The following is a 13,831-nucleotide window of genomic DNA, read 5'->3' on the forward strand; positions in this document are numbered from 1 at the left end:
TTGTCACATTAGCCAACAGCCCATAATACAGCGTTTTCCAGCCTCAAGGACTGTTAGAATGTCCTGTTTTCCAGAATAATGCGTCGGTATCGTACAGGACAGTGAGCTTGAGCAGTACAGGATCTGTAGTTGGGGCTGGCAGGGGCAATGTGCAGGACAGGCTGTGGCACTGTGTATTCCGGGGTCTAGCAGCGATCCACACGCTAGGCCCTGAGCTGGTGGTGCAGGGAGGTTCTGGCGTATTTGTAGCCGTGACGCAGCCCCACTGTTTGTGCTTGCTCCGGCAGCACATATACTAAAATTGGAACGATACAGAGAAGATTAGCATGGCCCCTGCGCAAGGATGACACGCAAATTCGTGAAGCGTTCCATATTTTGGGCCTTTTGTGAAGTTCCCCTCTGTTTCCCCACACAGAGCAGCTGCACAATGGGCTGGGACAGGTGTAGGGAGTAAGGTTAAGGCCCTGGAAGTTCACTGCATGTTTTTAGGACCTTCTGTATGGTGGTCCTCGAGAACACAACCCAGTGTTAGCGAAGCAAACAAAAGCTGACAACGCAACAACATTAACAGACACAAAACATTTCTGAAAATGCTGCATTTCACAAAACAATGAAATACTTACAACACAGCAACATTAAGTGACAACAGAACAGCATTATCTCACAACACAACAGCACTGGCCCACAACACAACAGAATACATAGAAACTAGACATTTGCCGAAACGCTGCATTTCAAATTGGTTACAGTGGAAGTTCCTAGTCCAGACCACTAGGGGCAGTGCAAAGTGGAATTGACAGCATTCTACAGAAGTTACAGATAAAGTCATACAAATACATAGATTAGGAAATGAGTACAAAATAATATCCCAGTGGTTGGATATCCAGTGAGCTCAGTTGGATCAATAATCAGGAAGTGGAAGCTGCATCACACCACCCAGGCACTGGCAAGAAAAGGCCGCCCCTCAAAACTCAGCGCTCAAACAAGAAGGAGACTTGTGAGAGAACCCACAGAGAGGCCAGCAATCCTTTTGAAGGAGCTACAGAGTTCAGTGGCTGGGAGTGGAGTAATGGTGCACCAGTCAACCATATCAAGAGCTCTGCATAACACTGGCCTGTATGGGAGGTTGGCAAGAAAGAAGCCATCATCAGGATCCACAGGTATGTTTATTTTTGTTTGCATTTAAACATGTAACACTACCCCCCCATCACTGCTACTAAGTAGTATGAATTGTGATCACATTTGAGGATAATGTGGTTTATAATGTATATAAACTGTATTTAGATCTCGTATTCATACTTTTTTTTTTAATTTTAGAATGTGGAATAGTAAGGTGATTATTATTATTATTAATAATAATATGTATTTCTTAGCAAACATAAACGCTTACAGTGTTCAATGTGCTAATTCATTTTTGCTGTGTGACCTACTTTTTGGATATGAAATGTGTTCCTTTAAATCTCAATCGATTACACTCAAGAGTATCTTTCTGCATTTATTACACTATGATTAAATTTACGATCAGAAATCTACACATTTGATGCGCCTATACAGAAATCTGAAATGGCCTCGATGAAACACCCATGATTTTCATCACGTGTCATACAAGGCTAGAGGTTCATTCATATTGTCACAAGCTGTCTTTGTTTGAGAAAGTGGCATCAGAAGAGTGACTGGGTAAAACCCGGAACGCCGGAACAGTGGAATGATGTACAAAGACATCCAATTCAGACAAATATTTATTCTGGGCTTTCAGAAACTTGTGTTTTAATTGAAAATATTGTATTACATATTGTAAATAATATAAATTTTAAACTTGAATACTAATAACAACAATAATAGTAATGATTTATACACATTTCTACAATTTGTTAAACGTAACAGAATTTGTAAAAGTAATAGTGGGATTAAGGTACAATAGTGCTACAATAGTTTCAAGCTGGGGAACTATTTGTGTAACTGGGATTTCACACCCAAATTGTTGTCCCGTATGCCACAATGTAGTGTCTTATATTGCAATGTGAGCGTTCCAAGGGTTGTTTTCGGATATTTAAAAGAAAGTCTCCAAACCATTCCTACTCCCTTTGATATTAGAAAGGGTCCCCTTCTAAAGTACAGTAGTTTTATGTTGGGGAGCAATTTGTGAAACTGGGAATAGACACCCAAACAGGTGTCCCTCATGTCTCAATGTAGTGTCTTACATTGGAATATGAGTGTTGCGAGGGTGGCTTTTTATGAATTAAAAGAAAGTCCCCAGAACCATTTTAAGTCCTATTGATAGTAGAAAGGGTTAGGGGTCCCTTAGGGGTCCTCTGCCTCTACCTCTACAAGGTTTTTTCAAGTAACATACCCACGAAAGTATGCAGAGGACCCCCCTGGCCACAAAGTAGATGAGGAGAAGGTTATCGTCAAGCTGAGAAGACTGTGTAGAGCTGCATTGAACTGAAATGTAGGCAAGACCCAAGATATCACAGTGTGAATATTACAGACAAATTGTGAAGAATCTGAACATGTTGCGCTTTGAGGAAGAAAAAGCATCACACAGAGTTAACTGTGAGTATAAATGTCTATTGGGTGTATTGTTCATTTGGATGAAATTATACTTGAAAATAGAACCTAATAGATTTAATCTAATTTGCAGGCCATCCCCTATGCATCACTGACATCTGACACATGCATCTCCGACCTTGCTGTGACATGTCACTATATCAGTGAAAACGTCAGGACTGTTGGCACATTGCATTTCATACTTCATACTTCACTCTGTTTTATACGTGTTTAGTTCCAGTTTCAGGGTTATTTATTTCTGATATATAATTTGCTGTTGCACTTTGCTTTACCATTAACAGCAAGATTGGTGCATAGTATGTATGTAAGAAGTACCTATGCTCTCCTGCAACCTCTGTTACAATCATTATAATAGGTCCAAAACGTGCTGGAAGAGGCAGAATCGAAAATAAAGTGAAAAACCACCCATCAGGAGTCAGGTAAGTTTATGATTATTACTTGTATTGTGACTTTATCAAACCAATTTTCTTCCCATATCCAGCATCACAGTGAACAATATCTTGCCTCTTCTTCAGGGAATCTGACACATTTGAAAGAGTATTTCAAAGATGACTTCATAGAGCTGGCCAATGCTCATGTGAACTGTATCAGAAATCCGTTTGAATCTACAAAAGGTGATCTGCACCTGAGGGCACTAGAGGAATGAAGTGAAATCTCTAACCAGGTGGATTTGAAAGTCAAATATATTGCCGTGCCCCCGTCCGAGTCTTGGAGATCTGTGAGGGATGAATTTCCACTGCTGGGAGAAAAAGCCATCTGATGCCTCTCGCTCTTTGCCACAACCTACCTATATGAGGCAGGCTTTTGTACACCGAAAGTACTCCAAACGAAGCAGGGAGCACATCTACATGTAGAGCATGACATGCGATCGTCCCTGAGCCGGCTCAAACCACGTGTTGATCAGTTGTGCATGAACGTTCAGGCCCATCCATCTCATGAGGGGTGAGTCGAACTCTTCTGTGAATCTGAACTTGCCAGCAAAGAATGAGGTTTTAATAGGTTCTCTGTTCACTCCTATTATTAACCTAGTGTAATGAGGCAGCTGCAGCATGTTTTATAGGTGGGGGTCCTCAGGCAGAATCTGGTTGGCAACGTTTCTTTTTGGGGAGAAGATGTTTGGGAATCCCTGCCTGAATTACAGGACTGAACCAGTGCCCTAAAACTGAATAAGACGTATGTAATTTGATCAGCCTGCGCCTGTCGTAAGTATATAGCAGTGTAGAGTGGCTCTGGTGGTTGTGGCTTGTTACTGCAGCCACTGACTGGAAGAAAGGAATTTGTGAAAGCAGTGTTTATTGTTTTATTATTTTATTAAAACAACGTTACCAATTATATAATCAACTGCATGTTCAATATCAGTATAATAGTCCACAATACTGATGTGGGGATTGCTGAGCTGCCTGGGACTGTAGCACAGCTTAGTGGTTCTTTATATCTCTATAGAGTTTACTGGTGGTGCCGTCTGGTGGTCATTTGACAGTACTGCAGCCAAATACTGTGAAGTAATATTTCGTGTAGGGTTAGGGTTAGGGTTAGCAATGTTCAAATTGTAAAATCACAGCGTTTTTTCAGAATAATACTAAAAAATACTGATGTGGGGATTCCTGAACTGAGCTGCCTGGGTCTGTAACATGGCTCTGTGTGTCTTTATATCTCTATAGAGATTACTGCCAAAGCCCTCTTGTGCACATGTTTCAGTACTGCAGCAGAACGTGTGCAGTAAAGTGTAATATATGAAGGCTAGGGCATAGGTTTAGGCATATTTAAAGCATAAAGTCCGGGCATTTATTACATTTACGAAGCCTAACCCTTGTGCCGTCCTGCAGAGCAGAGCAGAGCAGAGCGTGTCTGAGGCGCGCTATCGAATGTCCGTGTCCCTGAGTCAGGACGCGTCTTATCTCAGAAGGAGAGCCGCTGTCTGCCTCTGCTTGTCTCCACCCGCCCTGCATGATTGGCCAGCAGTTGTCACATTAGCCAACAGCCCATAATACAGCGTTTTCCAGCCTCAAGGACTGTTAGAATGTCCTGTTTTCCAGAATAATGCGTCGGTATCGTACAGGACAGTGAGCTTGAGCAGTACAGGATCTGTAGTTGGGGCTGGCAGGGGCAATGTGCAGGACAGGCTGTGGCACTGTGTATTCCGGGGTCTAGCAGCGATCCACACGCTAGGCCCTGAGCTGGTGGTGCAGGGGGGTTCTGGCGTATTTGTAGCCGTGACGCAGCCCCGCTATTTGTGCTTGCTCCGGCAGCACATATACTAAAATTGGAACGATACAGAGAAGATTAGCATGGCCCCTGCGCAAGGATGACACGCAAATTCGTGAAGCGTTCCATATTTTGGGCCTTTTGTGAAGTTCCCCTCTGTTTCCCCACACAGAGCAGCTGCACAATGGGCTGGGACAGGTGTAGGGAGTAAGGTTAAGGCCCTGGAAGTTCACTGCATGTTTTTAGGACCTTCTGTATGGTGGTCCTCGAGAACACAACCCAGTCTTAGCGAAGCAAACAAAAGCTGACAACGCAACAACATTAACAGACACAAAACATTTCTGAAAATGCTGCATTTCACAAAACAATGAAATACTTACAACACAGCAACATTAAGTGACAACAGAACAGCATTATCTCACAACACAACAGCATTGGCCCACAACACAACAGAATACATAGAAACTAGACATTTGCCGAAACGCTGCATTTCAAATTGGTTACAGTGGAAGTTCCTAGTCCAGACCACTAGGGGCAGTGCAAAGTGGAATTGACAGCATTCTACAGAAGTTACAGATAAAGTCATACAAATACATAGATTAGGAAATGAGTACAAAATAATATCCCAGTGTTTGGATATCCAGTGAGCTCAGTTGGATCAATAATCAGGAAGTGGAAGCTGCATCACACCACCCAGGCACTGGCAAGAAAAGGCCGCCCCTCAAAACTCAGCGCTCAAACAAGAAGGAGACTTGTGAGAGAACCCACAGAGAGGCCAGCAATCCTTTTGAAGGAGCTACAGAGTTCAGTGGCTGGGAGTGGAGTAATGGTGCACCAGTCAACCATATCAAGAGCTCTGCATAACACTGGCCTGTATGGGAGGTTGGCAAGAAAGAAGCCATCATCAGGATCCACAGGTATGTTTATTTTTGTTTGCATTTAAACATGTAACACTACCCCCCCATCACTGCTACTAAGTAGTATGAATTGTGATCACATTTGAGGATAATGTGGTTTATAATGTATATAAACTGTATTTAGATCTCGTATTCATACTTTTTTTTTTGATTTTAGAATGTGGAATAGTATGGTGATTATTATTATTATTAATAATAATATGTATTTCTTAGCAAACATAAACGCTTACAGTGTTCAATGTGCTAATTCATTTTTGCTGTGTGACCTACTTTTTGGATATGAAATGTGTTCCTTTAAATCTCAATCGATTACACTCAAGAGTATCTTTCTGCATTTATTACACTATGATTAAATTTACGATCAGAAATCTACACATTTGATGCGCCTATACAGAAATCTGAAATGGCCTCGATGAAACACCCATGATTTTCATCACGTGTCATACAAGGCTAGAGGTTCATTCATCTTTGTTTGAGAAAGTGGCATCAGAAGAGTGACTGGGTAAAACCCGGAACGCCGGAACAGTGGAATGATGTACAAAGACGTCCAATTCAGACAAATATTTATTCTGGGCTTTCAGAAACTTGTGTTTTAATTGAAAATATTGTATTACATATTGTAAATAATATAAATTTTAAACTTGAATACTAATAACAACAATAATAGTAATGATTTATACACATTTCTACAATTTGTTAAACGTAACAGAATTTGTAAAAGTAATAGTGGGATTAAGGTACAATAGTGCTACAATAGTTTCAAGCTGGGGAACTATTTGTGTAACTGGGATTTCACACCCAAATTGTTGTCCCGTATGCCACAATGTAGTGTCTTATATTGCAATGTGAGCGTTCCAAGGGTTGTTTTCGGATATTTAAAAGAAAGTCTCCAAACCATTCCTATTCCCTTTGATATTAGAAAGGGTCCCCTTCTAAAGTACAGTAGTTTTATGTTGGGGAGCAATTTGTGAAACTGGGAATAGACACCCAAACAGGTGTCCCTCATGTCTCAATGTAGTGTCTTACATTGGAATATGAGTGTTGCGAGGGTGGCTTTTTATGAATTAAAAGAAAGTCCCCAGAACCATTTTAAGTCCTATTGATAGTAGAAAGGGTTAGGGGTCCCTTAGGGGTCCTCTGCCTCTACCTCTACAAGGTTTTTTCAAGTAACATACCCATGAAAGTATGCAGAGGACCCCCCTGGCCATAAAGTAGATGAGGAGAAGGTTATCGTCAAGCTGAGAAGACTGTGTAGAGCTGCATTGAACTGAAATGTAGGCAAGACCCAAGATATCACAGTGTGAATATTACAGACAAATTGTGAAGAATCTGAACATGTTGCGCTTTGAGGAAGAAAAAGCATCACACAGAGTTAACTGTGAGTATAAATGTCTATTGGGTGTATTGTTCATTTGGATGAAATTATACTTGAAAATAGAACCTAATAGATTTAATCTAATTTGCAGGCCATCCCCTATGCATCACTGACATCTGACACATGCATCTCCGACCTTGCTGTGACATGTCACTATATCAGTGAAAACGTCAGGACTGTTGGCACATTGCATTTCATACTTCATACTTCACACTATTTCATACGTGTTTAGTTCCAGTTTCAGGGTTATTTATTTCTGATATATAATTTGCTGTTGCACTTTGCTTTACCATTAATGGCAAGATTGGTGCATAGTATGTATGTAAGAAGTACCTATGCTCTCCTGCAACCTCTGTTACAATCATTATAATAGGTCCAAAACGTGCTGGAAGAGGCAGAATCGAAAATAAAGTGAAAAACCACCCATCAGGAGTCAGGTAAGTTTATGATTATTACTTGTATTGTGACTTTATCGAACCAATTTTCTTGACAAATCGAGCATCACAGTGAACAATATCTTGCCTCTTCTTCAGGGAATCTGACACATTTGAAAGAGTATTTCAAAGATGACTTCATAGAGCTGGCCAATGCTCATGTGAACTGTATCAGAAATCTGTTTGAATCTTCAAAAGGTGATCTGCACCTGAGGGCACTAGAGGAATGAAGTGAAATCTCTAACCAGGTGGATTTGAAAGTCAAATATATTGCCGTGCCCCCGTCCGAGTCTTGGAGATCTGTGTGGGATGAATTTCCACTGCTGGGAGAAAAAGCCATCTGATGCCTCTCGCTCTTTGCCACAACCTACCTATATGAGGCAGGCTTTTGTACACCGAAAGCACTCCAAACGAAGCAGGGAGCACATCTACATGTATAGCATGACATGCGATCGTCCCTGAGCTGGCTCAAACCACGTGTTGATCAGTTGTGCATGAACGTTCAGGCCCATCCTTCTCATGAGGGGTGAGTCGAACTCTTCTGTGAATCTGAACTTGCCAGCAAAGAATGAGGTTTTAATAGGTTCTCTGTTCACTCCTATTATTAACCTAGTGTAATGAGGCAGCTGCAGCATGTTTTATAGGTGGGGGTCCTCAGGCAGAATCTGGTTGGCAACGTTTCTTTTTGGGGAGAAGATGTTTGGGAATCCGTGCCTGAATTACAGGACTGAACCAGTGCCCTAAAACTGAATAAGACGTATGTAATTTGATCAGCCTGCGCCTGTCGTAAGTATATAGCAGTGTAGAGTGGCTCTGGTGGTTGTGGCTTGTTACTGCAGCCACTGACTGGAAGAAAGGAATTTGTGAAAGCAGTGTTTATTGTTTTATTATTTTATTAAAACAACGTTACCAAATACATAATCAACTGCATGTTCAATATCGGTATAATAGTCCACAATACTGATGTGGGGATTGCTGAACTGCCTGGGACTGTAGCACAGCTTAGTGGTTCTTTATATCTCTATAGAGTTTACTGGTGGTGCCGTCTGGTGGTCATTTGACAGTACTGCAGCCAAATACTGTGAAGTAATATTTCGTGTAGGGTTAGGGTTAGGGTTAGCAATGTTCAAATTGTAAAATCACAGCGTTTTTTCAGAATAATACTAAAAAATACTGATGTGGGGATTCCTGAACTGAGCTGCCTGGGTCTGTAACATGGCTCTGTGTGTCTTTATATCTCTATAGAGATTACTGCCAAAGCCCTCTTGTGCACATGTTTCAGTACTGCAGCAGAACGTGTGCAGTAAAGTGTAATATATGAAGGCTAGGGCATAGGTTTAGGCATATTTAAAGCATAAAGTCCGGGCATTTATTAAATTTACGAAGCCTAACCCTTGTGCCGTCCTGCAGAGCAGAGCAGAGCAGAGCGTGTCTGAGGCGCGCTATCGAATGTCCGTGTCCCTGAGTCAGGACGCGTCTTATCTCAGAAGGAGAGCCGCTGTCTGCCTCTGCTTGTCTCCACCCGCCCTGCATGATTGGCCAGCAGTTGTCACATTAGCCAACAGCCCATAATACAGCGTTTTCCAGCCTCAAGGACTGTTAGAATGTCCTGTTTTCCAGAATAATGCGTCGGTATCGTACAGGACAGTGAGCTTGAGCAGTACAGGATCTGTAGTTGGGGCTGGCAGGGGCAATGTGCAGGACAGGCTGTGGCACTGTGTATTCCGGGGTCTAGCAGCGATCCACACGCTAGGCCCTGAGCTGGTGGTGCAGGGGGGTTCTGGCGTATTTGTAGCCGTGACGCAGCCCCGCTATTTGTGCTTGCTCCGGCAGCACATATACTAAAATTGGAACGATACAGAGAAGATTAGCATGGCCCCTGCGCAAGGATGACACGCAAATTCGTGAAGCGTTCCATATTTTGGGCCTTTTGTGAAGTTCCCCTCTGTTTCCCCACACAGAGCAGCTGCACAATGGGCTGGGACAGGTGTAGGGAGTAAGGTTAAGGCCCTGGAAGTTCACTGCATGTTTTTAGGACCTTCTGTATGGTGGTCCTCGAGAACACAACCCAGTCTTAGCGAAGCAAACAAAAGCTGACAACGCAACAACATTAACAGACACAAAACATTTCTGAAAATGCTGCATTTCACAAAACAATGAAATACTTACAACACAGCAACATTAAGTGACAACAGAACAGCATTATCTCACAACACAACAGCATTGGCCCACAACACAACAGAATACATAGAAACTAGACATTTGCCGAAACGCTGCATTTCAAATTGGTTACAGTGGAAGTTCCTAGTCCAGACCACTAGGGGCAGTGCAAAGTGGAATTGACAGCATTCTACAGAAGTTACAGATAAAGTCATACAAATACATAGATTAGGAAATGAGTACAAAATAATATCCCAGTGTTTGGATATCCAGTGAGCTCAGTTGGATCAATAATCAGGAAGTGGAAGCTGCATCACACCACCCAGGCACTGGCAAGAAAAGGCCGCCCCTCAAAACTCAGCGCTCAAACAAGAAGGAGACTTGTGAGAGAACCCACAGAGAGGCCAGCAATCCTTTTGAAGGAGCTACAGAGTTCAGTGGCTGGGAGTGGAGTAATGGTGCACCAGTCAACCATATCAAGAGCTCTGCATAACACTGGCCTGTATGGGAGGTTGGCAAGAAAGAAGCCATCATCAGGATCCACAGGTATGTTTATTTTTGTTTGCATTTAAACATGTAACACTACCCCCCCATCACTGCTACTAAGTAGTATGAATTGTGATCACATTTGAGGATAATGTGGTTTATAATGTATATAAACTGTATTTAGATCTCGTATTCATACTTTTTTTTTTGATTTTAGAATGTGGAATAGTATGGTGATTATTATTATTATTAATAATAATATGTATTTCTTAGCAAACATAAACGCTTACAGTGTTCAATGTGCTAATTCATTTTTGCTGTGTGACCTACTTTTTGGATATGAAATGTGTTCCTTTAAATCTCAATCGATTACACTCAAGAGTATCTTTCTGCATTTATTACACTATGATTAAATTTACGATCAGAAATCTACACATTTGATGCGCCTATACAGAAATCTGAAATGGCCTCGATGAAACACCCATGATTTTCATCACGTGTCATACATGGCTAGAGGTTCATTCATCTTTGTTTGAGAAAGTGGCATCAGAAGAGTGACTGGGTAAAACCCGGAACGCCGGAACAGTGGAATGATGTACAAAGACGTCCAATTCAGACAAATACTTATTCTGGGCTTTCAGAAACTTGTGTTTTAATTGAAAATATTGTATTACATATTGTAAATAATATAAATTTTAAACTTGAATACTAATAACAACAATAATAGTAATGATTTATACACATTTCTACAATTTGTTAAACGTAACAGAATTTGTAAAAGTAATAGTGGCATTAAGGTACAATAGTGCTACAATAGTTTCACGCTGGGGAACTATTTGTGTAACTGGGATTTCACACCCAAATTGTTGTCCCGTATGCCACAATGTAGTGTCTTATATTGCAATGTGAGCGTTCCAAGGGTTGTTTTCGGATATTTAAAAGAAAGTCCCCAAACCATTCCTACTCCCATTGATATTAGAAAGGGTCCCCTTCTAAAGTACAGTAGTTTTATGTTGGGGAGCAATTTGTGAAACTGGGAATAGACACCCAAACAGGTGTCCCTCATGTCTCAATGTAGTGTCTTACATTGGAATATGAGCGTTGCGAGGGTGGCTTTTTATGAATTAAAAGAAAGTCCCCAGAACCATTTTAAGTCCTATTGATAGTAGAAAGGGTTAGGGGTCCCTTAGGGGTCCTCTGCCTCTACCTCTACAAGGTTTTTTCAAGTAACATACCCCCGAAAGTATGCAGAGGACCCCCCTGGCCACAAAGTAGATGAGGAGAAGGTTATCGTCAAGCTGAGAAGACTGTGTAGAGCTGCATTGAACTGAAATGTAGGCAAGACCCAAGATATCACAGTGTGAATTTTACAGACAAAGTGTGAAGAATCTGAACATGTTGCGCTTTGAGGAAGAAAAAGCATCACACAGAGTTAACTGTGAGTATAAATGTCTATTGGGTGTATTGTTCATTTGGATGAAATTATACTTGAAAATAGAACCTAATAGATTCAATCTAATTTGCAGGCCATCCCCTATGCATCACTGACTTCTGACACATGCATCTCCGACCTTGCTGTGACATGTCACTATATCAGTGAAAACGTCAGGACTGTTGGCACATTGCATTTCATACTTCATACTTCACACTATTTCATACGTGTTTAGTTCCAGTTTCAGGGTTATTTATTTCTGATATATAACTTGCTGTTGCACTTTGCTTTACCATTAACGGCAAGATTGGTGCATAGTATGTATGTAAGAAGTACCTATGCTCTCCTGCAACCTCTGTTACAATCATTATAATAGGTCCAAAACGTGCTGGAAGAGGCAGAATCGAAAATAAAGTGAAAAACCACCCATCAGGAGTCAGGTAAGTTTATGATTATTACTTGTATTGTGACTTTATCGAACCAATTTTCTTGCCATATCCAGCATCACAGTGAACAATATCTTGCCTCTTCTTCTGGGAATCTGACACATTTGAAAGAGTATTTCAAAGATGACTTCATAGAGCTGGCCAATGCTCATGTGAACTGTATCAGAAATCCGTTTGAATCTTCAAAAGGTGATCTGCACCTGAGGGCACTAGAGGAATGAAGTGAAATCTCTAACCAGGTGGATTTGAAAGTCAAATATATTGCCGTGCCCCCGTCCGAGTCTTGGAGATCTGTGAGGGATGAATTTCCACTGCTGGGAGAAAAAGCCATCTGATGCCTCTCGCTCTTTGCCACAACCTACCTATATGAGGCAGGCTTTTGTACACCGAAAGTACTCCAAACGAAGCAGGGAGCACATCTACATGTAGAGCATGACATGCGATCGTCCCTGAGCCGGCTCAAACCACGTGTTGATCAGTTGTGCATGAACGTTCAGGCCCATCCATCTCATGAGGGGTGAGTCGAACTCTTCTGTGAATCTGAACTTGCCAGCAAAGAATGAGGTTTTAATAGGTTCTCTGTTCACTCCTATTATTAACCTAGTGTAATGAGGCAGCTGCAGCATGTTTTATAGGTGGGGGTCCTCAGGCAGAATCTGGTTGGCAACGTTTCTTTTTGGGGAGAAGATGTTTGGGAATCCCTGCCTGAATTACAGGACTGAACCAGTGCCCTAAAACTGAATAAGACGTATGTAATTTGATCAGCCTGCGCCTGTCGTAAGTATATAGCAGTGTAGCGTGGCTCTGGTGGTTGTGGCTTGTTACTGCAGCCACTGACTGGAAGAAAGGAATTTGTGAAAGCAGTGTTTATTGTTTTATTATTTTATTAAAACAACGTTACCAATTATATAATCAACTGCATGTTCAATATCAGTATAATAGTCCACAATACTGATGTGGGGATTGCTGAGCTGCCTGGGACTGTAGCACAGCTTAGTGGTTCTTTATATCTCTATAGAGTTTACTGGTGGTGCCGTCTGGTGGTCATTTGACAGTACTGCAGCCAAATACTGTGAAGTAATATTTCGTGTAGGGTTAGGGTTAGGGTTAGCAATGTTCAAATTGTAAAATCACAGCGTTTTTTCAGAATAATACTAAAAAATACTGATGTGGGGATTCCTGAACTGAGCTGCCTGGGTCTGTAACATGGCTCTGTGTGTCTTTATATCTCTATAGAGATTACTGCCAAAGCCCTCTTGTGCACATGTTTCAGTACTGCAGCAGAACGTGTGCAGTAAAGTGTAATATATGAAGGCTAGGGCATAGGTTTAGGCATATTTAAAGCATAAAGTCCGGGCATTTATTAAATTTACGAAGCCTAACCCTTGTGCCGTCCTGCAGAGCAGAGCAGAGCAGAGCGTGTCTGAGGCGCGCTATCGAATGTCCGTGTCCCTGAGTCAGGACGCGTCTTATCTCAGAAGGAGAGCCGCTGTCTGCCTCTGCTTGTCTCCACCCGCCCTGCATGATTGGCCAGCAGTTGTCACATTAGCCAACAGCCCATAATACAGCGTTTTCCAGCCTCAAGGACTGTTAGAATGTCCTGTTTTCCAGAATAATGCGTCGGTATCGTACAGGACAGTGAGCTTGAGCAGTACAGGATCTGTAGTTGGGGCTGGCAGGGGCAATGTGCAGGACAGGCTGTGGCACTGTGTATTCCGGGGTCTAGCAGCGATCCACACGCTAGGCCCTGAGCTGGTGGTGCAGGGGGGTTCTGGCGTATTTGTAGCCGTGACGCAGCCCCGCTATTT

The 13,831-nt window shown here is 42.0% G+C and overlaps 3 non-coding genes across 3 annotated transcripts; all 3 read left to right on the forward strand.

Moving 5' to 3' along the window:
• Positions 1–271: 271 nt before the first annotated feature.
• Positions 272–378, forward strand: LOC136765362 (U6 spliceosomal RNA). The gene has a single exon (XR_010821558.1). It is a non-coding gene; the product is annotated as a U6 spliceosomal RNA (small nuclear RNA).
• Positions 379–4,801: 4,423 nt separating this feature from the next.
• LOC136765373 (U6 spliceosomal RNA) lies at positions 4,802–4,908 on the forward strand. Its single transcript, XR_010821569.1, has one exon. It is a non-coding gene; the product is annotated as a U6 spliceosomal RNA (small nuclear RNA).
• A 4,408-nt stretch (positions 4,909–9,316) lies between these two features.
• On the forward strand, positions 9,317–9,423 carry LOC136765385 (U6 spliceosomal RNA). Its single transcript, XR_010821580.1, has one exon. It is a non-coding gene; the product is annotated as a U6 spliceosomal RNA (small nuclear RNA).
• The last annotated feature ends 4,408 nt before the right edge of the window (positions 9,424–13,831 follow it).

Source organism: Amia ocellicauda, chromosome 12 (genome assembly GCF_036373705.1).
Source record: "Amia ocellicauda isolate fAmiCal2 chromosome 12, fAmiCal2.hap1, whole genome shotgun sequence".
NCBI lineage: Eukaryota > Metazoa > Chordata > Actinopteri > Amiiformes > Amiidae > Amia > Amia ocellicauda.